Below are 23,511 nucleotides of genomic sequence, written 5' to 3' on the forward strand. Positions count from 1 at the left end.
AAAATAAATCACAGACCTGAAACTATAAAACATTTAGAAAATGAACAATGAGAAAATCTTCAGGACTTTGGATTACAAATACTTGTAATATATGACACCAAAAGCACAAACAACAAAAGGAAAAAATCAAGTAAACTGGACTTCAGTAAAATTAAAAACTTCTGTGCTTCAAAGGACTTCATGAAGAAAGTAAGAAGACAATACACAGGATGGATGAAAATATTTCCAAAATTTTCCCTGATAAGGGACTTTTATCCAGAATAGACAAAGAAGACTTAAAACATGACAATACAAAGACAAATATAATTAAAATGGGCAAAGAATTTGAATAGGTGTTTCTCCAAAGAAGACATACGAATGGGAACTAAGCACATAAAAAGATGTTCAACATCAGTAGGCATTAGGGAAACAGAAATCAAAATCACAATGACATACCACTTCATACCAACTAGGATGACAAATATATATGATATATGATATATAAATATGAATCTATAAACCCAGTTATAAAAAGTGTAGTTGAGGATGTGGAGAAACTGGACTCCTCATACATTATTTCTGGAAATATACAATGCTTCAGTCACTTTAAAAGCTATATTAGCAATTCCTCAAAAATTTAAAAGTAGAATACATCCCAGCAATTCCATTTTTTGATATATCCTGAAGAGAAGTGAAAATGTGTTCACACAAAAACTTGTCCATGAGCATTTACAGCAGAATTATTCATCATCAACTGATGGATGGATAAGCAATGTGGTGTATTTATAACTATGGCATATTATATGAATACAAAAAAGGAATTTGGGTATTGATATATGCTACACGATGGATGAGCCTTGACAACGTCACACTAAATGAAAGACGATAATCAAAAAAGGCAGCATACTGTATGGTTCTACTTATATGAAATGCCTACAACTGGCAAACCCATAGAGGCAGAAAGTAGAGTGGTGGCTGTTGAGGGCTAAGGGAAAGGAAGGTTAGGGACTGACTTACTAAAGGGTACTGGTTCCTTTTGGGGGTGATGGCTACACAACCCTGAAATGTACATAAAACCCTAATGCACACTTTCAAAGGCTGCATTTTATGGTATGTGAATTATATCTCCATAAACCTGTTATTCTTGAAGCTGAGCCCACCTATGGAGCAACTGACACAGCACTGACTGTGGCATCCGGACGGGGAGTGACCCACCCGCCCACCGCGAAGGAGAGAAGCACCTGACCCAGTGTTGGAGGGGTGCAATCTTCTTGCCAATGGACACTGTGAGCAGCACAGACGAGGGGGCCAACAGAGCAAGCTGAGTTCATGAAACAGGGCGAAGACACAAAGACCTCTCAATAAAACCATTAAGAGCGTTCAGTCTCTAGGAGAACACATCTTTGTTTTTAAAATCTTTTTATACCTGTTTTATTTTCTATTAGCTTTTTAATCTTTACTTTTTAAACAGTTCTATATGTTTACAATTTTCATTTCATTTTTAATTCTCTTGGATTTGATCTGTTATTGATTATTCACAGGTTTTAAATATTGTGTTTTGATTTTTTTCTTCTTTTTATTAAGGTTTTAAAAAGACATCTCAACTCGATTCCTATTCTTCTTCAACTTGCTCTTCTATTATTGATTATGCACTGTTTTCAAACCTTCTTTTCCTCCATTCTTTTAAAATTCTATTTCTCTCTCTTGTTTTTAAGTTTTATTCCAGCATAGGCCTTAGATAGATAAAGAAATAAACCCCTTTAAGGGCCACAATAGATAACTGATACTCCTTAAGCCACAGTGCCAGAGAGATATGAGCAGTTGAAGAAGCAGAGGAAGTATTCCCAATTAAAAGAGAAAGAGAAATCCCCTGAAAGAACGATCAATGAAATAGATATTAATGGCCTATTAGATCAAGATTTCTAAAAAGAAGTGATCGAATTACTGAAGGAATTAAAAGAGATAGTGTTTAGAGACATAAAATATGTCAAAAACAAAATAGTAGCTATAAAGAAGAGCCAAGTAGAATTGGTAAATTCATTGGCTGAAATGAGATCTGACCTAAAGGCAGTACAACGCAGGCTAGATAATGCAGAGGAACGAATAAGTGACCTAGAAGACAGGACAACAGAAAGCACACAATCAGAACAGTTGAGAGAAAAAAATAAAACACAATGAAAACAATATAAGGAACCTATGGGATAATATAAAGCATGCCAATCTATGCATCATAAGAGTTCCAGAAGGGGAAGAAAGAACAAAGGGGATGGAGAAGGTATTTAAAGAAATCATAACTGAAAAATTCCCAAACATAAAGAAAGAATCAGACACCCAAGTACAGGAGGCTCAGAGGTTCCCAAACAGGAAGAGCCTAAAGAGACTCACACCAAGACAACAAAATCAAGATGGCCAGACTGAAGGATAAAGAAATGATCCTAAAGGCAGCAAGAGAAAAACAAAGAGTGAGTTACAAGAGATGGCTCTCAGCTGATTTCTCTACAGAAACACTACAGGCCAGAAGGGAGTGGAAATATGTATTCAAAGTCCTGAATGAAAAAACAGATGCAGCCTAGGATACTTTCTGCAGCAAGGCTATCCTTTAGAACAGAGGGAGAGGTAATGAATTTCACAGAGAAGAAAAACTAAAAGACTTTAGCAACACTAAACCCATGCTAAAAGAAATATTGTAAGGTACACTCTAAATAAAAAAGAAGCAGGATGATACAGAAATGAGAGCTTATAACTGGAAAGATGATACTACCATGAATTACAAATAGAATAAACATGAAATTGTAAAAGAAGACATCTAAATCATTGAGTGGGAGAGGGAAGCAAGAAAATATAGAGTATCTTTTTTTTCTTCTTTTTTCTTAAATTTTTTGTTCTCGGTAGGATGGGTTTGAGATTACATTACTATCTGTTTAGTACACACAGTCACAGTAATTGGTTAACAGACTTACAAAAAAGTGTAACCACAAGCCAAAAACTTACAAGTGAGTAACAAAAACTAAATACAATCCAAGATAACACAAAGGAAAATTACCATACCACAAAAGGAAGAAGAAAGGAACAAAGAAGAAATATGAAATCAACTGCAAATATAAGTTCAAATAGCAATAAACACTCATTTATCATTAATTACTCTAAATGATAATGGACTAAATGCTCCAGTCAAAAGACAGAGTGGCAGACTGGATAATAAAGCAAGAAACTTCAATAAACTGCATACAAGAGACACACTTTAGGGAGAAGGACACATATAGATTGAGAGTGAATGGACGGAAAAGGATATTCCATGCAAATGGAAACTCCAAAAAAGCAGGTGTAGCAGTTCTGATTTCAGACAAAATAGACTTTAAAACAAGGGCCATAAAGAAAGATAAATACAGGCATTTTATAATGATTAAAGGAGCAAAACAAGATGAGGATATTATAATCATTAATATATATGCATCCAACATGAGCACCTAAGTACATAAAACAACTACTAACAGAGATAAATGGGGAAATTGATGGGAATACAATCATTGTCAGAAGTTTTAACACCACTTTAACATCACTAGACAGATCTTCCACACAAAAAATAAATAAGGCAACAGAGAAATGAAATGATACATTAGAAAAATTAGATTTAGTGGATATTTTCAGAGCATTACAACCCCCCAAATTAGGATATACATTCTTTTCAAGTGTGCGTGGAACATTTTCTAGGATTCATCATGTACTTGGTCACAAAAGAAGCCTCAAAAATTTTAAGAAGATAGAAATTATCTCAAGCATCTTTACTGACCACAATGCCATTGAAACTAGAAAACAACTTCAGAGAAACAAAGCATAAAAAAAAGGAAAGCATAGAGATTAAACAACATGGTATTAAAAAAAATGGGTCAATGATGAAATCAAAGTTGAAATTAAGGAATACCTTGAGACAAATGAAAATGAAAACAACCACAAAAAACTTATGAGACAAAGCAAAAGCAGTGCTAAGAGGAAAGTTTAGAGTGATACAGGCCTTCCTCAAAAAAGAAGAACAATATCATAAAAAAAATCTAACCCACCAGTTAAAAGAACTAGAAACTGAAGAGTAAAAACACCCAAAAGTCAGCAGAAGGAAGGAAATAATTAAGATCTGGGAGGAAATAAATAAAATAGAGATTAAAAGTAATAGAGAAAATAATCAATCAAACCAAAAGCAATTTTTTGAAAGAGTTAATAAAATCGAGAACCTCTGGCCAAACTCACAAAGAAGAAAAAAGAGAGAGCACAAATTTGCAAAATAAGAAAGGAAAATGGAGAAATTACAACAAATAACATAGAAATATAGAATATCATATGAGAATATCATGAAAAACTACATAAAAAAAGGGATAACCTAGAGGAGATGGACAAGTTTCTGGAAACATACAGTCCACTAAAACTGAATCAAGAAGAAACTGACCACTTGAACAAACCGATCACTAGGAATGAAATCGAATTAACAATAAAAAAAGAATCCCTACAAATAAAATCCAGAACTGGACAGCTTCACCAGGGAATTCTGCCACACATACAAAGAAGTACTCCTACCAGTCCTTCTCAAACTCTTCCAGAAGACTGAAAAGAAGGAATATTCCCAAACTCATTCTATGAAGCCACAATCACCCTGATACCAAAACCAGGCAAAGACACCACCAATAAAGGGAATTACAGACCAATATCACTGATGAACACAGATGCAAAAAAGTCCTTACCAAAATACTAGCAAATAGAATTCCACAGCACATAAAAAAGATTATACAACATGCTCAAATGGGGTTCATCTCAGGGACACAAAGGTGGTTTAACATATACAAATCAATCAATGTAATACTTCACATCAACAAGAGAAAGGACTAAAACCACATGATCATCTCAATAGATGCATAAAAGCTTTTGATAAAATTCAACACCCATTTATGATAAAAATTCTCACCAAAGTGGGTATTGAGGGAACATAACTCAACATCATGAAAGCTATATATGACAAACCTACAGCCAGCATAGCACTAAATGGTGAAAACCTCAAAAGCTTCTCACTAAATTCTGGGACAAGACAAGGATGCCACTATCACCACTCCTATTCAACATAGGCTTGGAAGTCCTGACCATAGCAATCAGGCAAGTAAGAGAAGTAAAAGGGGTCTAAATTGGAAAAGAAGAGGTAAAAGTGTCACTACATGCAGATGACACGACACTATATATAGAAAACCCTAAAAGGTCCACACCAAAACTACTAGAGCTGATCGAAGAATTTAGCAAGGTAGCAGGTTACAAGATTAATGTTCAAAAATCAGTTGCATTTCTTTACACTAATGATGAATCAACAGAAAAAGGAAGTAAAGAAATAAAACACTTTAAAATAGCACCCAAAGTAATAAAATTTCTAGGAATAAATCTAACCACAGAGGTGAGAGAATTATACACAGAAAACTATAAACCATTGGTGAAGGTAATTGAAGAAGACTTTAAAAAATGGAAAGGTATCCCATGCTCTTGGATTCCAAGAATCAATATTGTTAAAATGGTCACACTGCCCAGGGCAATATACAGATTTAATGCAATCCCTGTAAAATTACTCAAGACATATTTCATAGAACTAGAACAAATCACAATAAAATTTATATGGAACCATCAAAGACATAGAAATTCCAGGGTATTACTGAAGAAAAAAAAGAAAGAGCCTGGAGGAATAACTCTCCCAGACTTCAGACAATACTATAGAGTTACAGTCATCAAGACAGCATGGTATTGGTACAAAAACATACATATAGACCAATGGAACAGAATAGAGAGCCCAGAAATGAACCCACAAACTTTTGGTCAACTAATCTTCGACAAAGGAGGGAAGAATATACAATGGAATAAAGACAGTCTCTTCAGCAAGATAAACATAAGACAAGATACAATAAACCTCCTAGAAGAAAATACAGGCAAAATATCTGACATACATCTCAGAAATGTTCCCTTAGGGCAGTCTACCCAAGCAATAGAAATAAAAGCAAGAATAAACAAATGGGACCTAAAGAAACTTACAAGCTTCTGCACAGCAAAGGACACCATATGTAAAAAAAAGACAACCTACAGAATGGGAGAAAATTTTTGCAAATGAAACTGACAAAGGCTTGATCTCCAGAATATATAAGCAGCTCAAATGACTTAATAAGAAACAACCAAATAACCTAAACCAAAAATGGGCAGAAGACCTAAACAAGCAATTCACCAAGGAAGACATACAAATGATCAATGGGCACATGAAAAAATGCTCAATGTCACTAATTATCAGAGAAATGCAAATCAAAACAACAATGAGGTATCACCTCAAACCAGTCATAATGGCCATCATTCAAAAATCCACAAATGACAAATGCTAGAGAGGCTGTGGAGAAAGGGGAACCTCCTACACTTCTGGTGGGAATGCAGTTTGGTGCAGCCACTGTGGAAAAGAGTATTGAGTTCCCTCAAATGTCTAGGAATAGACTTGCCATATGACCTATGAATCCTGCTCCTGGGCATGTATCCTGAAGGAACCCTACTTCAGGATGACACCTGCATCCCAATGTTCATAGCAGCACTATTTACAGTAGCCAAGACATGGATATAGCCTAAATGTCCATCAGCGGATGACTGGCTAAAGAAGTCGTATATTTATACAATGGAATACTACTCAGCCATATAAACTGACAATATAGGGCCATTTGCAGCAACATGGATGCTCCTGGAGAATGTCATTCTAAGTTAAGTAAGCACGGTAAGAAGGAATAAAGACAAGTTACCCACAGGTACAGTTATTTTGATTAAAATATCCACACAGAAAGCAAGTCACCCTCACGACTGCTGCCAGGAGGAGCATCTGAGTGTAATAGCCCAGCCAAGCAAAGTAGATTCCGAACTTCTCTCCTTAGAATTTCCTGCAGAAAGACAGAAGGAAGTTTCAGAAGACACAAATAATCACTCTGTAGCTTCATCCTCATGTTAATTTATTTTTTCTTTTTTGGGGGGCATAATTAGGTTTATTTATTTGTTTTTAAATGGAGGCATTGGGGATTGAACCCAGGACCTCATGCATGCTAGACATGCACTCTACCACTGAGCTATACCCTCCCTCCATCATATTAATTTCTGATTCTAAATCAAGGGGGCTTTAAGTTTAAACCTCCGACTCAATTCACTCTTAAAACATATCCGTTTTCATAGCAGCCCCCAAATTCTACCATGAAATAAGAAGTGTTTTATGTATCATAGAAGTACAGATCACTGGCTCACCTGCTGAAGAGAGATAAATGAGAACAGAGCAAAGGAGGGTATGAGGCCAACTCGAGAGCAGATGCAGGGGATCATCACCACTCACTGGACAGTCTGGCACATTCAACAAATCCCCCCAAAAATCATTCTTAACAGGCTTGACACAAGTGGACATCAACAAGTGGCTCAGTCATCTGCTCCTGCCTTATCTCGGGAAAGTCCCTGGAGCAAATGCATCATAAACCACAGATAATAAGGAAATGGCTGATAATGATAACAACTGCGAGTGCAATGTCTGTCTGACAAAATATTTATAAAACTCATTGACATTGAGGGAATGGGAGAGGGCAGGAGGGATGTGGCTGAGGAAGACATTGCCCTGTATTCTTTGTATCTAGCACGTCTGTTGTTCCTAGGTTTTAAAACCTTTTCTCAGTTAATCTGGAGTAGATGGAACAGGCCAGGGAGGCAAGATTAGAAGAAAGGAGGCAGGGCATGAAGTGGTGCCAGGCTGATCCTAAAAGGGAGACCGACACAGACAGGCAGACACAGAGGGTTTAGGGATGAGGTGGAACAATGAGACGGCAGCTCAGGTGTGTCTTGCTGTTGCTGATCCTTCCCTCAACTGGCTCACTGATGATTCGGCAGTGCTGGGTAAAACCTGTGGATTTCCTCAGCTCTGAGTTCTCTCTGAGGCTTCCGGCTCAGTCTGGAGCTAAGATGAGTTCCGTGGGCTTAGCCTAAGGGGGACTCAGCTCTGAGAATAGCCTGGAATCCTGGAAAACTTCACGCAGGAATCCCTTGGGCTGGACCAGTGCTCATAGAGCTGCTGTGAGACCAGCTCCATCGTCAGAGACATGGGCGTGGACCATTCCATGGGGAAAAGGGCTGAGACTGATGCCAAATCAGATAGGAGCGACAAAGTGTGTTCATTCTTATGTGACTGGGCTTTGTGGCCTGCCTCACTGGTGGCAGGCTTAGGATGGTGTCTGGCAGAGAAAACCCTGGCAATGGGTTTGAGATGTCTTGGACTTTCTTGTTAAGCTTTTTGTAATACATTCTTATCAACTATCCATCCTGAAAATGCCAAATTCAAAACTGAAAGAATGTTAGAAGTTGCCTGCTCTAACTGCCCAATGGTAAACACACCCTGCTACAGTTAGAGAGCTGGTCAGGCAGCCTCTGCCTGGATATTTACAGTGACGGGGAGTTCATTACTTCCAAAGGTTACAAGTCGGCAGGAAGGTCAGACAGAATTTTTGAACCTTAAACAGATGTCTGCCTCCTAGTCCTTGCTGAAATGCAAGGAATAATGAGGATCCCTTCAAATGTAGTTTTGCTGATTGTTATCTCTCTCTGCAAAAGCACCCCAATTCTTAACATAAATTTTTCAAAATTCAGCTTTGATTTCTTTTTATCAAACTAATGCCATACATTCAATAAAGAGTCAAACAGTTCTCGAACACCGATTGTAAAAAGGAGCAGTTCCCAACAACTGCCCCATTTCCTGGCCAGAAACAACCACGTTCAGCTCCTACTGCTGACTCTTGGAATACTTACTCCCTTTCTCTGACTAATATCCTTGTAACACAGCCTGATAACTTTTTCAGCTTTATGTATCACCTATTTAACTTTCTATTTTGGAAAATGAGGGTTCAGATCTCTTTCAAACCCCATCTCATCTACATACCCAAACCTTCTTTCTTCCAACCTTTTAATACAATTACATTATAATTTTCATCAGCTCAGTATCCTTGCTTTACATTATTATTACTCTGTACAGACTATTCAAAGCTGTAGCAATTTGTGCTAGTCTTACCTTTTCTTCCCTACTTTGTTTTCCTGGAGTTAATAATTGTCTTGGTAGTTCATAGCTTAGATTTCTGTGCACTTAACAATTCAACATCAGACCTCCTCTTAACGAACAACTTTCACAATACTTTCCAATACATTGTCTACAAATTTCATCTCCTTGAATAAATCTCTTCAGATCTCCTTCCACATGGATTAACGACATGCTAGTCTTGTCACAGAGCTCAAGGGGCCACTAGTGGGAAGTAACAAGGGAATACATGGACCAGGAGCAGGGAAAAGATCAACATAATTGCCTTAGCAATACATACTTAAAATAGTGGGAAAATTGTTTTCTTTACAAACACAAACACACACACAAACCCCAAAAGCCCATAAAGAATGATTAAAAAGCGGTCAAACCCATTGCCCTGCCTTCAAATTCTGTATAACACAAAACAAAAATAACAGAAGGAAGATATCAAATAAATATGAATCTCAACTGGGATTGGGTACACTCAGTGGCAGAGTGTGTGCTCAGCATGCATAAGGTCCTAGATTCAATCTTCAGTACCTCCATTAGAAAAAAAAATTAAAAAGAAAAAAAAATTATCAATTTTAAATATTTACATATTAACAAATATCCTCCTTTAAAACTGTGTTCTAAAGGATAACCCGGGTTAAGGAGAAAGTGCCTCTTCGTGACTGATCCTGCTGATAATTGAGGGAGGAAATTAGAGTATGACCACATGAAATAAAATTCCTTATGAAATAATGATCCCGGGTGACAATCATTTTTGGCTGCTGTCATCACAAAAAAGAGAGTCAACTGTAATATTATGTACCTTATGACAGGAGTACAAAACTTCACATAAAAAATATTTTTGCACAAAGTTGAACCTCAATCAGACCAAGCTTTTAGGGGAGGATTAAATCACTTAGCTAAAGCCAATACATAGGATGGAGAAACAAGTCTAACACCATAGGGGAGAATGAAATCAGCCAAACAGGAAATAGAGAAACCCCTCAGCAATTTCAAGGAAAATGAGAAACAGGAAAATTATAGATTAGAACACACTTGAGAGATATGCTAGCTGCAATGTCTGAATCTTGCCTGGATCTTGATTTCAACCCCAAAACTACTTAAAAGTGTATTTTTGTGACAAGCAGGGAATTATTTTGTAACCCTAAAAAAAAGAATATTCCAATTTTATTTGAAAGAGACCTTGTCATTTCACTAATGAAAGGTTAAGCTATGTAGGATTGTCTTCAAAATGACCCCATAGTGGGGGAGGGGAGGAGATGGAGATGAAAGATGCAACAACAGTGACTCTGAGTTTATAATTCTGGAGCTGGGTGACTGATACAGGCAGGCTGGCTGTACTGTTCTCTCTATTTCTGTACATGTTTGAATCTTTCCATAAAATGTGAAACAACAAATAGACTTCAGTGTTTTAAAACCCTCACTTTGAAGGTTAAGAGGTTTGCCCAAGTAGATGGGCAACTGCATGGGGCACTGAGAAAAGAAAGAACAGACACCTGGCTCCAGACCGACCTGGGGCTACCTTGACCCTCCTCTTCTCCTAACCATCCACAGCCAGCCCATAACTGCATCCTGTCAGCCCCACTCCCCAAACGCATTCCTCATTGGCTCCCACCATCTCTCATCTGGCCCAATCCAAGAGCTTCCTACCTGGCCTCCCTGCTTCCTGAGTCCCTGCTATACATTCTCCACATTATCTTTGCAAAATGTGAATGAGAGAAAATTACTTTAGTGCTTAAGCTATCATGACTGCTTCTCACTGCGCTTAGAGTCTACACTCCTTTCCGTGCTCCTGATGCCCTTCTAAACCTCGCGTCTCATCACTCTCACCAGCGCTGGCTCCAGTATCTCCTCAAACCTGCTGAGCACATTTGTGCCTCAGGGCCAATAGACAAGCTGCCTCTATTCCATGGGTGACTTTTCCCAGATCTTCAAATTCCAGCCTCCTTTTCACCATCTCAGCTCACATGTAACCTACTCAAAGATAACTTTCTTAACTCACTTCCCCCCAAGACTCCCATCTCAACACTGTGTTATTTCTTCATTTCAATCTGACATTGTTTCCTTATTTGCCCGATTATTTTTGTTTTCTCGGTTGTCCTTGGCCTGTATCCCCCCAGCAGCCTTGCCCAAACAGCATAAGCTCCCGGGGAGCAGCCAGCGCTGGTGCTCTGAGAAGACACATGCTGAGCACGACATTACAATCACGTGGTGTAGTGAAACGGTGTCGAACAGCAGATACAGAAAAGCAGTGAGAATTTCTCTCTTATTTTATAATTTAAATGAAATATAACATTTACTCCTATTTAATGAAGAATTTGGTAGGTCTTTTTTCCCAGTTCCTAGGCAGCAACCGCTAAAGCTTCCAAATTTCCCAAGATAGGAGTGTCTATGCTATTCATGGTGGAACCTTGGATGGCTTGTGTTCATGAGATGACTCAGGATGGGGACTGGCCAGCCAGAGACACCAACCATGTGGTTAGAGGAGTGGGGCTTTAAGCTTTGTGACAAGTGAGTGGCCACCAGGAGAGGAAGGGGCTCAAAGTTTAGGGCTAAGGAAAGGTTTGACTTACAGTTAGGGTTTGGGTTAGCCATGTCGGTAGTGACCCAATAAATCATGGCTTTGTAATAAAGCCTGCAGTAAAAACTTGGGGCAACGAAGTTCAGAGCTCCTGTGAGCTTCCTGGTTGTTAACACTCTTGGAGGACTGTCACACTCAGATGCCATGAGGACAACCCTGAGCCCTTCCCACTGGAGTGCTCTCCACAACAGCTCACCTGATGAGACCTAAGGGCTGCTGCTTGTCTGTGCTTCGAGGAGGAGCCCATTCCCTGTACAGAAGGCCCTGATCGCTGGGGCAGCTGAAGTCCTCTGATGGAGGTTGAAGTGGCACTGGGAATCAGAAGCAAACAGGTGAGTGTCACTGTCACAAAATGTTCACATGTTCTGTTGATAAAATCTGGTGCTAATACTTCATGGTCATTTGTAAATAAGGGGCCCTCACTTGCCAGGAGGGATGGAGGTACCATATAATTTTTCATAATTCTCACCCAGGATTAATATTAACCCCTTGAGGGTCATTTGCAAATGTGGGTGGAAAGGAACGCTTAGATGTCACAGTCCTGGGACCACCTTGCAGATGCTTAATGTCCTACAACCGGGCCAGTCTTCCACAGCAAAAATCTAGGCCACCCAAGTGCCCAAACTGCTGCAGTGGAGGGACACCTGATGGTCCAGCCCCCTCTTTGGGCACCCAGAGGAACCTGGACTCTGGCAGGTTAGGGGCAGGGTCAATTCTAAAACCCAGGCATTTTTGTCCCCACAATTCAGTAGTTATTTGGTGACAGCAAATGGAATATAAACAACAAAGTAACTTGACATGATGTCATATATTTAGCTTACTCAAGAAACAAAGTTTAAATCCAGTCATTCTCCTTCCCACCTGACCTACTTTCCTTTCTCTTGTACTAGCACCAGATTATTACCCACCCAGCCTTAACATGGGTCCTGACTCCACTTACCTCCCTCCCAAACACCACATGAGATGATTCCTCAACCTGGATGTGGGACCAGCAATTACAAGAAGCTTTAGTGGAAAAGAACTGGTTATGCACAGATGCCAACTAAACACTGTAGAATCCTGGTGTCCCACATTAGTAATCATGACAGCTGTTTGCAAGTGTCCCCAAAGTTCATTTAAGACTCTCACTGCTAATTTTGCTGGGACATAAATATGAAACATGTGGACTGCTGGGCTGGACTGCTAAGCTGGGTCTCTAATCCAGGAAGCTCAGTGTCTGCTCCCTGCACCCAGCTCCCTGTTCTGTTCATGCATGTGCATCAAGAAGCTGTTTAATGTCCATTTTAATATCTTAAACAGTGCATTTCAATATTGTCTTCATCCACAAATACGTGTACCACACAGTAGTAATGATCAATCTTAGTATTTGCTTTCTTTGGTCTTAGAGTCAGATAAACAGATAGCAAAGATAACAAAGTCATAGAGGGCTATAATATAGTATTTCCTTTATTTCAATGACAAGATTTATTTAAAGAGCTTAGATATAACATCCTTGCATTTATGGCATCATTAAGCATCTGAAGCTGTTACATTATAAAAACTTCATTTCTAGCGAGATGTTATCAGTTAGAGAAGCGCTCGTAAATTTGAGGGGTTGCTGTCATCTCAGACGGAGTCCCTAAAAAATGTCAGCAATCTGCAGTATTGCCATCATGACAAGAACCCAGACAGATGAAATTTGGAAAGCCCTGTGGCTTTCTAGTGCACAGACATAAAATGTTATTTCAGAGGGAAAAGCCTGAATTACAGAAAGTGATAAATGAAATGGTCTAACATGCATTTCTCTTTCAAAGAACTAATACGTCTTTTGTCGATAATAACATCTGTCAGTAATTATGAAAAGAGCTGACAGATGCATAGTACTTAATATAAGCCAGGGCTGTTGTATCACTGACACAGATTCATTAATCCCCATAGCATCTCTACGAGGTTGGTACTACAATTATCCCCATTTTATTGGTGAGGAACTTGATAGACACAGAGGGTAAATGACATTTACAAGGTCGACAGCGAGAAACCAACACAGGTGTTCCAGCTTGAGTCTACGCTCTTGGCCACTTCTCTTTTTTTTTTTTTTTGGTGGTGGGGAGATAATAAGGTAATTCTGGTGGGGGAGGGGAGGTAATTAGGGTTATATGTCTATTTTAGAGGACGTGATGGGGGCTGAACCCAGGACCTTATGCTTGCTAAGCATGCGCCCCATCACTTGAGCTGTGCCCTCCCCTCTAGAGTCTATGCTCTTAGCTTCTAATCCTCACTGTCCCACATGGTAACTGTGGGGGAAGTACAGTTTGTTCATTCATTCGCTCGTTAAACTCAGCCTTCCCAGTGCCTGAGATTCAGCAGTGAACAAGACAACATGCTTCCTGCCTTAAATGAGCTTGTCGCCTCCTGATATATTATCTTCATTTTACCCAGGAAGAAACAAGGTCAAGAAGATTAGCCTTTTCCTGTTAACACCGGAGGATACATGAGGTGCTTTATTTCAATTCTGCCATTTGACTTACACCATGGGGAGGGAAAACTGCCTTGCAAATCCTGGAGCTCACAAACCTGTTAATCCTGAATTTTTTTTAACACTGTCCCTTACTTGATACTTGATCTGAGAAAGGATGAAGTAAACCTAAAAATGTTCTAAGAGAGCTTGTGGTTTATACAAGGTAACTAACCAGCCACTGTTTACTATCCTAACAGGAATCTGTAGGCATATTTCTTTTCTTTCTCTTTTTTCCTTTTTATGGGCAGCTTTTAAAAACCAAATCAAACCAACCAAACCAAATCACTGATAATTCAACAGCAGGTTCTAAATCACCCCCAAGACAGCAGCTAAACTCGGTTTAGACTTACAATGCGGTTTCTGGTGGTTGGATTGGAGAATGTATCTCTATGCTGAATATAAAAGTCATTCACGGAGCTCTTCTCAAATAGGGCAAAGAAAAGCTCTTGTTCCGGTTGTTGATACTTTCATCCACTTGGAGGACTTTCATAAAACATCTCAAGTTATCAAAGGCTGAGGACCGGGTTTTCAGATCATTGGGCTTCAGAGGCAATATTATGTGCAGTATCTCAGCGTATGTACAGAACACCTCCCACAGGGGGTGTACTTTTGCAAATACAAGCTTGTCATCCAAAACCTACATTGGGAGAATGAAAACACAAACCGGGAAAGTATTTTCACATTTTTAGTACACAGATTTTTCTTACGTTGCTGGTAGTTAAAGCACTTGTGTAAACACACACATATGTCACACTGGTAAAAGTGAAGATATAATAAAAATAGATTTGCAATCCATCATACATTTTTGCCTTAAAGATAATTTCTTTGTTGAAATTACTGAAAAGTTATTTAAAATCCTTACAGTTCCTTCATAAAATAACCAATGTTTTAGATGAAGAAAAGCAAACTTGTTAATTTTTAGTCCAAATTAGTAACTAAAAATAGAAACACCAAAATATTCTTTGCAGTGGTATTGTAATGACAATTTTTTAAATTTCTGAAACCTAGGACTATTTACATATCTGTTCAATATAGTGTTAAACAGCCATTAAAAGGGATTTAAAAGATTTATATTTGTTGATATGGAATATATAATAAAAGGAGAAAGTAAAAAAATGTGAAATGATAATTTTCCTTTTTGGAAGGGAAAAATATCTTCATTTGAACAAAAAAAGTTTAGAAGGATTTTATGATTCTTTATGTATAATTAAGGTACAGATGATTTTTAATTCCATTGTTCTTTCATTTTCAATTTTGGGGGGAAACTTTTTATAATAAAAAAATCTTTAAAAATGTTCTTGCATAAATACATTAATAGATATATTTATGACTATATTCTCTGGCTATTAAAAAAGATCTCCTAACTGTAGATCTGAAACATACATTCCATAATGCAGATTCTGAGTGACTCGCCTCCCAGCCCACAGCGAAGGCACGGCTAGTGTGACATGTTTCAAATACCATTCCAAGGAACATGCAGGCTCCCAGCCAATGGCTGCAAGGGGACTGACACTGATCTGGTTGCTCCCAGCTGCAGACCATCACAGATGAGGTTAGATCCACAGGCTCATGTTTTCTCTGTCAAAAGAAATCAGAAAATGTTAGGCTTTTACTTTCACCAGGGAACAAGAAGTTGTTTTTTTATGCAAAAAAATAACAACAAACCAATTTGAACCTGATGAAAAGACATTTACTCAAAACAGCACAGTAGCAATGAAAGTGTTCTGGCAGACAGGGACTTGTTGGATTCCTGTGAGTGCTGGACTCCTCACATGGAATTTCCTTGGCACTCCAGAAGGCCTGTGGTTGTCCTCATGGGTTTGTGGCCATAAGTGGTGCACAAAAGTCTCTGGCTTTGCCACAATTTCAAAGCCTTTTTGGCTTATGAAAGGTTTTGTCCTCAAATGGAGTTTTCTTGAGTCCAGTCACTGATGTCATTTACCAGAGTTACAGTCCAGATCTGATATTCTAGACTCTTAATATCTTGCAGACATTCAAATGGTTCAGGTTTGGATGTGTATTCACCTCTGCAGGCCTGGACCAAGTCCGATAAAGACACCCGGACAAGTTCAGCAAAATAAAAAGAAATTTTCCTCTCTGCAAGACTGAAATGTCTGTGAAGCTATAAAAACATCTGCACCTACAAAAATAGGGAACCAACTCATCAATAACATATCTATCCATAATGCATGGACATTCAAAATAAATACTGTATTTACTCCTATTAAATTCTATCTGGTTTTTGCCAAACTATGTCCTAAACTGAAAGGAAGGTAGGTAAATGTAGAGAATTTTTTACCTTTTAAGGAAAAAGGAACCCTCCTACTCGATTGGTGGGAATGTAAATTGGTGCAGCCTCTATGGAGGACAGAAGAGAGGTTCCATAAAAAAATGAAAATAGACTTCCGTGTGATCCAGCAATCCCATTCATGGGTATATGTTTGGAGAAAAATTTAATTCAAAAAGACACATGCACCCCAATGTTCACAGCAGCACTATTTAAAATAGCCAAGACACTGAAACAACCCAAATGTTCACTGACAGATGACTGGATAAAGAAGTTGTGGTATATTATATATATATATATATGTATATATACATGTATACATATATATACACACACATATATACATACCATGAACACACACACAAATGGAATACTGTTCAGCCATTAAAAAATAAAATAATGCCATTTTCAATAACATGGATGGACCTACAGGGTATTATGCTAAGTGAAATAAGTCAGAGAAAGATAAACAAATATTCTATGTATTAACTTATATGTATATCTAAAAAATAAAACAAATTAATGACTATAATAAAACAGAAATAGACTCACAGGTACACAGAACAGACTTGTGGTTACCAATGGGGAGAAGGAGAAGAGGGGAGGCAGGGAGGGGTTAGGGGATTGAGAGGTAAAAAGTACTACGTATAAAATGGATAGGTTACAGGGCTGTATCATACAGCACAGGGAAATATAGCCATTATTTTATGGTGACTTTAAATGGAATATAATCTATGAAAATGTGGAGCCTCTATTTTGTACACCTGAAACTAATATGATGTAAATCAACGACTCAATTACAAAATTTTTAATCAAAGTTTTCTTTTCATATTATTTGCAATAAGTTAGAAGCCAGCACTCTCAATAGAAACATAGTGCAAGTCACAATTTTCCAGTAATTCCATTTAGAAAATAAAAAGCAATAAGTGAAATTAATTCCAGTAATAATTACATTTATCCCAAAATATCCAATACACTATCATTTCAAAAGTGTGATTGACACTTTTAAAACTTATTAATAATATTTTACATTATTTTTGTTGTACGAAGTCTTGAAAATCTATTATGTATTTTCCACTTATAGAACATCTCAATTCACAATAGCCACATGTGGCTCGTGGCTACCATACTAGACAGACCAGATTACACCATTCACACTTCTGATAAATTAGCTGCTCTTTCTTATTTAAAAAACTTGCAGAAAAGGGTTTAGATATGGCCTCTATCAAACAAAGCAACCGTGACGGTTGGGGATTATCTTCATTATAAAGTGAAAAATAAAGGTAAGAGAGCCATGCTTACACGTATGTTAATGTAACAATACCTTCTTAATTCATTCAGGACTTTACAATCTTTCTTCATATGCCAAGGATTCACTGTCACTGCGCAATGTTTTTCACTATTATCATCTTCGTGATTGAGAGGCTTCTGATGACCCTGCTTTGCGCATCTGTACATAAATTAACAAAACAGAGAAAAAGACCTTATTTAAGATAATTTAGGGGGGAAGGTATAGCTCAAGTGGACGATCATGTTCTTAGCATGCCCAAGGGCCTGGGTTCAATTCCCAGTACTTCTTCTAAAAATAAAATAAATAAATAAAAACCTAATTACCACCCCCCAGCAAAAAATTAATTTATTACTTTAATTAAAAGTTAAAAAAAGATAATTTAGTGCAGGCTTATCAGGCTACAAGAGCTACAATGAATGCCCCCACCCATTAATTTAGAAGAAGTCTCACAGTATTTCTCAACATAAAGGCTAAAATATAATTGAGAACACTTCCTGATGGTCAGAATCATTTTAACAAAAATGTAGATAATTACGTCCGTGGTGTCAAATTTCTGTAAGAGTTGGGCATGGAACATTTAGTAAAAGTGATTTTGCAGCTATCTTTGAAAGAAATGCTGAGAAATGATCTTTTCTGTTGGAAATTAGCCTGCTTTTAAATTCTTCAGTAGGCATACGTGTTTACAAACCAGGCAGGAACTGGATTATATTTTACATATACTTTAGAAACTGATTTGAATTTTGCCCTTTACCTGCAAGGCTATTTCTTAGGTAATAACATAAGCCCATTTCTTAGGTAATAACATAAGCAGGCCACTATACTAAATTTTTTTCCCTGTTTGCTTAATCCTCACAACAACTCTGTAAGCTGCTATTATTACCCCCATATAACAGATAAAGAGCTTGAGGCAGAAAATAATTTGGGTAACTTGGTAAATGGTGGAGCTGGGTAAGACTGCAGCCAGTCTGACACTCAAGTCCATTCTTTTCACCAATGTCGGATACTGCTACCTACATTCAGCAATGACCGCTAATTTCATATTTAAGTGTGTCATTTCAAAAAGTGCAAAGCTATATTAGTACTGCTGTGTAAATTATCCGTTTGAGATGTGATTGCCAAAAAAAAAAAAGAAATAAAATCAGGGTGCCACTGAGGGGAGGGCAAACTGCATATGGACGGACACAAGGGGACTTTATGAGGACAAAGTTGCACAAATCTAGAAATAGATAAAATGGCTGACTTGTACAATTATAATGTGTGAATTTTATGGCCTGTAAATTACACCTTAATACAGCTATTAAATTAAGAAACTGGGATACCAAATTAAGACTAAAACACATATATATATCACACAAAGAACAACAGGCAAATATCAATATTTACTGCACCATTTTCCTTCATGCAGCTTCCAATCCTCACCCGTTCCTGAAAGGATGATTCATTTTTAAAATAGTCTTTAAATTTATTCAGCAAATAATTTTTGACTGCCTACTATGTACCCAGGACTAGTCTAGGCACTTGGAATAGATCAATAAACAAAACAAAATTCCTGTCCTCACGGAGCTTGGTTGGAGTCTAGCTGGGATGGGGGTGGAGATGACAATTCACACAACAGAGCAGCAGAGGAGGTGGCATGTTAGGAAAGAGGAACCATGGAAAAATCAAAAAAGGGCAAGGTAAAGAGAGTTGAGGGTATGGGATGAGGGTGATGTTGTATTAAATACCAGAGCAGGCCACACTGAGGACTGAGTTTAGAACTAAGACTTGGAGGTAAGAAGTCCCAGGTGGACGGAATAACCATCACCAAGGGCAGCGCACACCTCACATGTTCCAGAATGGGGACACGGCTGGAGCTGCGGAGAAGGGTCAGTGCAGGTCCTTCATGGCCTTGGAGGACGTTGTAAGGACTGTGGCTTTTACCCAGAGTGAAATGGGGAGGCACTGCAGAAGGACGACACTATCTAACTTAGGTTTTCGAGGCTCACTTGACTGCCGGGTGAGAATAGTCAAAACGGGTCAGAGATGAAAGGTGGGAAGCCTCTGAAAAGGGCTGTGCAGGAGGAGAGGACAGTGGCTCAGGGCAGGGAAGCAGCAGTCGAGGCAGGAGCCATGGTGAGAAGTGGCTGGGTTCTGGATATGGTTTAAAGGCAGTGTTAAACCAGATCTATTGACAGAATTCATGTGGTATGTCAGTGAAAGTCAGAGTAACTCTAAGCTTTTTAACCCAAGCAGCTGGATGGATTAAGTTTCCACTAACTGAATGGGGGAGGTTGCAGGAAGAACCAGTTTGGGGGGTAGGAGAACAAAGGGCTCAGTTTTTACACATGTTGCTTTTAAGATATCAGAGTTTCAATTGAAGGTGTCAAATCAGTAGAAGATTGTAAGAGTCCAGAGTTGGAGAGAAAAATTCTAGCAGGAGACAGAAATGTGGGAATCATGGGTCACACAGGTGGCACAGGAAGACATGAAACCCAGGTAGTCAAACATTAAGATAACCTGGCATTAACCATAGAAGTTGTCCTTGAGGGCCTGCCTAGTAGGTGTGGATATCAGTCCTAATTCCTGACCACTCGAGTTTTAAAAAGCAACTTACAAATGAATTCGTGCAAGACACTGCCTCCAGTGGGTGGGTCCAGAGCTGGAGTGGGAGAATTGGATGGTGCACGCTACTCCCTACGGTAGAATGTGTGTGTGTGTACACGTGTGTGTGCGCAGGGGGATGAGATACACCTGGCTTAAGAAAAAGAGCAAGTAAGTCTAGAAGCTGAAAGATGAAAGAACATCCAGATATGGTAGAGGGAACAGGGGAAACACTGTGTACTGTAAGACATATGCCCATAATGCCATTTCCCACCATCCTTTCATCAGGAACACAGTTGGAAAGGGGGGAATTATGTAGATACGTGTGATGTACACAAACTTTCTGACTATGTAACACTGAATATCTACATATGTAGCAAGTTAATGATATTTATATCTGCTTCAAATTTAAAAACAAGTTCACAACAGAGGGAAAATAAAATACTGAGGACTGGTAGAAGTATCATAGAAGGCCTTTCAATGCTCAGAATGGAAGCAAAAGCAGCTTCACCCCACAAAGAATGTCAATAAGAGTCAAGAATGTTTATATTTGCTTAAGAAATTGAGAGTTACAACTTCCTGCTTTAAAGAATTAACATAAGACAGATACCACACTATAAGCAACGTCTATACTGGAGATTTCTTAAAGCTATTTTAGTTCCTGCTTGTTCTGATGTACTCCAGAAACTCTGCAAAGAAAACCTTCTATTCAAAGGCTTAAAGGAATAAAAAAAAGAAATAACACTGCATTCTTTTCAGTGTTCTCTGTACTGAAAGTCAATTGCAAATGCAGCACCCTGCCACAGGTCTACATTTTTAACAATAAAGACCTTTGCGCAATTTTTCAATTGCTATGTGACTTTGGGTCAGTCTCTCACTAAGAAGCAGAATGGAGTACCAGAAAATGACACATCAGGTCTAAAACTACAGATGTGGGAGATGAACCTACACCAGGACACAGCTAAGTGGGAGGGTAAGGTTTACCTTTTAAGTTACCGTAAGTGCAGTTACACCTGCTCCCTGCTTCCCCTGTGAAGTGAAGAGCTGGTCTTTTCCAGAAAAGCTCTCATTCTGAGAACTGTCTTCTTTAAAATATTCGGAGATTCTCTTTTAAGGTTCTTTCACTTTTAAGCCTTTCCCCAACTCTACATCCTATAACAAGTGTAAAAATTATCCTATAGCCTATTGTTACAGAACATACTCTACAAAAGCTGAGGTTTCCCAGGGTTTGGATCCCAGAACTCTGCTACCAGATAATCCTAAAGCTTTCCTTCCATAACAGACTCTTCTGCCAATTCCCAGCTGCTGGCAAATTCGGCTTCTCAGACCAGGTAACTTTCTAACTCTGCCTACGAACACTCTGCTGCCAGTAAAGGAACTCTCAGACAGAAAGCACACAATGCCCCTAGTGAGGGTTGCCTCCTTCAATCAATCAAGATGCCATCACCAAGCAAATATTTAAACCAACTGCAAAACCTCTGAAGACAACTTACAAACAATATACTTTCTATGGAGGCATACTATTTGCTCTGGAATAGTGATTTCCATTGGAAGGAACAAAGGACCACATGACCCAAGCAATTTTTTAAAACTGCACATAACCATCCCTCTTCACGTGAGGATTCAGGCAAGACGGTCTTACAGGCCTAGGTGTAACAGAATGACAGCACCTCTAGGAGTAGGGTGAAAAGTAGCGAGGTAGACTTCTAGTGAAAGGGGGTGATGTAATAGGCCCCATCGCCCACTTACCTACCACCACAGGACAATCATCTCAGATCGAGAACAAACACTTTAGGAAACAGGTTGTTTATATTTTTATGGTATTCTGGTGGAAATAACGCCCTGAGTCATGTGAAGTTGTGGCTGCAAAATTGAACAGGGGACTGGACATTTTCACATTCAGGACAAAAGTAGCCCCTGGATAGCCACCATATCTGCTCTCCCCTTTGCCTGTTCACCCCAAAAGCTGCAGAACTCTCCTGCTTGCAATGACACCCACCACTTCTCATAAATTCTTGCAAAGTTCACATCAGCAGCTGGTGGTGTCAAAGTCGCCATTTGTACTGCTATGAAGTCCCTCCATTACTTTATATCCCTTCTATTTTCTTCGTTGTCTTCCTAGCTACACTTGCATCCACAAGATGGTTACCGCACTAACATTGCCTCTGTAATCAGTCCAGGATATAGGAAGTAGAGATTCAACTGTAACCAGTCCCAGAATACTTGTCATCCCACTCTAGTGTCCCAAAAAATACTCTGGCATCCCTCATCTCACTCAAAGAACCACTGCATTACTTAGAGGTTGTAAAATTAGAGGGCTTTCTCTACTGGGAAACACTGTGGCTTGTGGTAGAGTTGTGATTTCAGTTTTTGCAACTACTTACAGGCAAAAAGACATGGCCCGCAAATTTTCTTCAAGCGTTTGATATTTAAACTTTCATTAGATACAGAGCCGGTGGACTAACCGTAATCTATGAACATATGGTCATATTATCAAATAATGTTCATGTCTACCTTACAGACATGTAAGGACTTGGATTACACCTGCAGCCTCTAGGCCTTTAGAATTGGATGTGAAGCATCCTGTGAGATAAAAAACCTCCTATCCAGTCACAGAACACAATTACAGACAACATGACACTAATGTCACTGAATACTTTAGTATAGTCCATGTATGGTTAAGTTACATCTCCAATTTCTCAGAGCTGGAAAGGAGATGTCTAGAAAAGCTGGAAAAGCCCAATTACCAAAACAGCTCAAAAGTTAAAGCAGACTCCTGCACCTCCCAGAACAGAGGGCGGAGGGGGCATTGCCCACCACTCTGTCCTCCCCCAGGACGTGGCATGTGGGGAAGCAGGCAGGAATGGGTGGCTGGGACTCGGAGGTGGAGAGGTGATGAAAGCAAGAGTGGAACTGCTCTGGTCCTAGAACAACAGAGCTGTAAAAAGCTCGGCTTCAGTTCAACCAACTCCCTCTCCCACTTTCCCTCCCACCTACGTGACAAACAGAGCACAGCCAGGCACTTTCTGCCCATGACGGTGACTACTAGCAGGAAAGGGACCAGGATAAAAGCATGTCCTATAAAAGATCAGTCTGATTTTAAGGCTATGTTATAAACAATGAACAGCACTCTCAGAGTGGGACACTTGTGAGGCGCTCAAGTAGGGAGGAGGAGGTTGAGGATCCATTTCCAGCACTTCCA

At 39.0% G+C, this 23,511-nt stretch overlaps 1 long non-coding RNA gene across 1 annotated transcript; it reads right to left on the reverse strand.

Annotated features, from left to right (window-relative positions):
* Positions 1–14,512: 14,512 nt before the first annotated feature.
* LOC140694968 (uncharacterized) lies at positions 14,513–17,888 on the reverse strand. Its single transcript, XR_012070622.1, has 4 exons — positions 17,763–17,888; positions 16,451–16,509; positions 15,535–15,729; positions 14,513–14,788 (listed from the first exon to the last, which is right to left on the reverse strand). It is a non-coding gene; the product is annotated as an uncharacterized lncRNA (long non-coding RNA).
* Positions 17,889–23,511: the final 5,623 nt, after the last annotated feature.

The sequence above is a fragment of the Vicugna pacos genome, unplaced genomic scaffold (genome assembly GCF_048564905.1).
Source record: "Vicugna pacos unplaced genomic scaffold, VicPac4 scaffold_114, whole genome shotgun sequence".
Classification (NCBI taxonomy): domain Eukaryota; kingdom Metazoa; phylum Chordata; class Mammalia; order Artiodactyla; family Camelidae; genus Vicugna; species Vicugna pacos.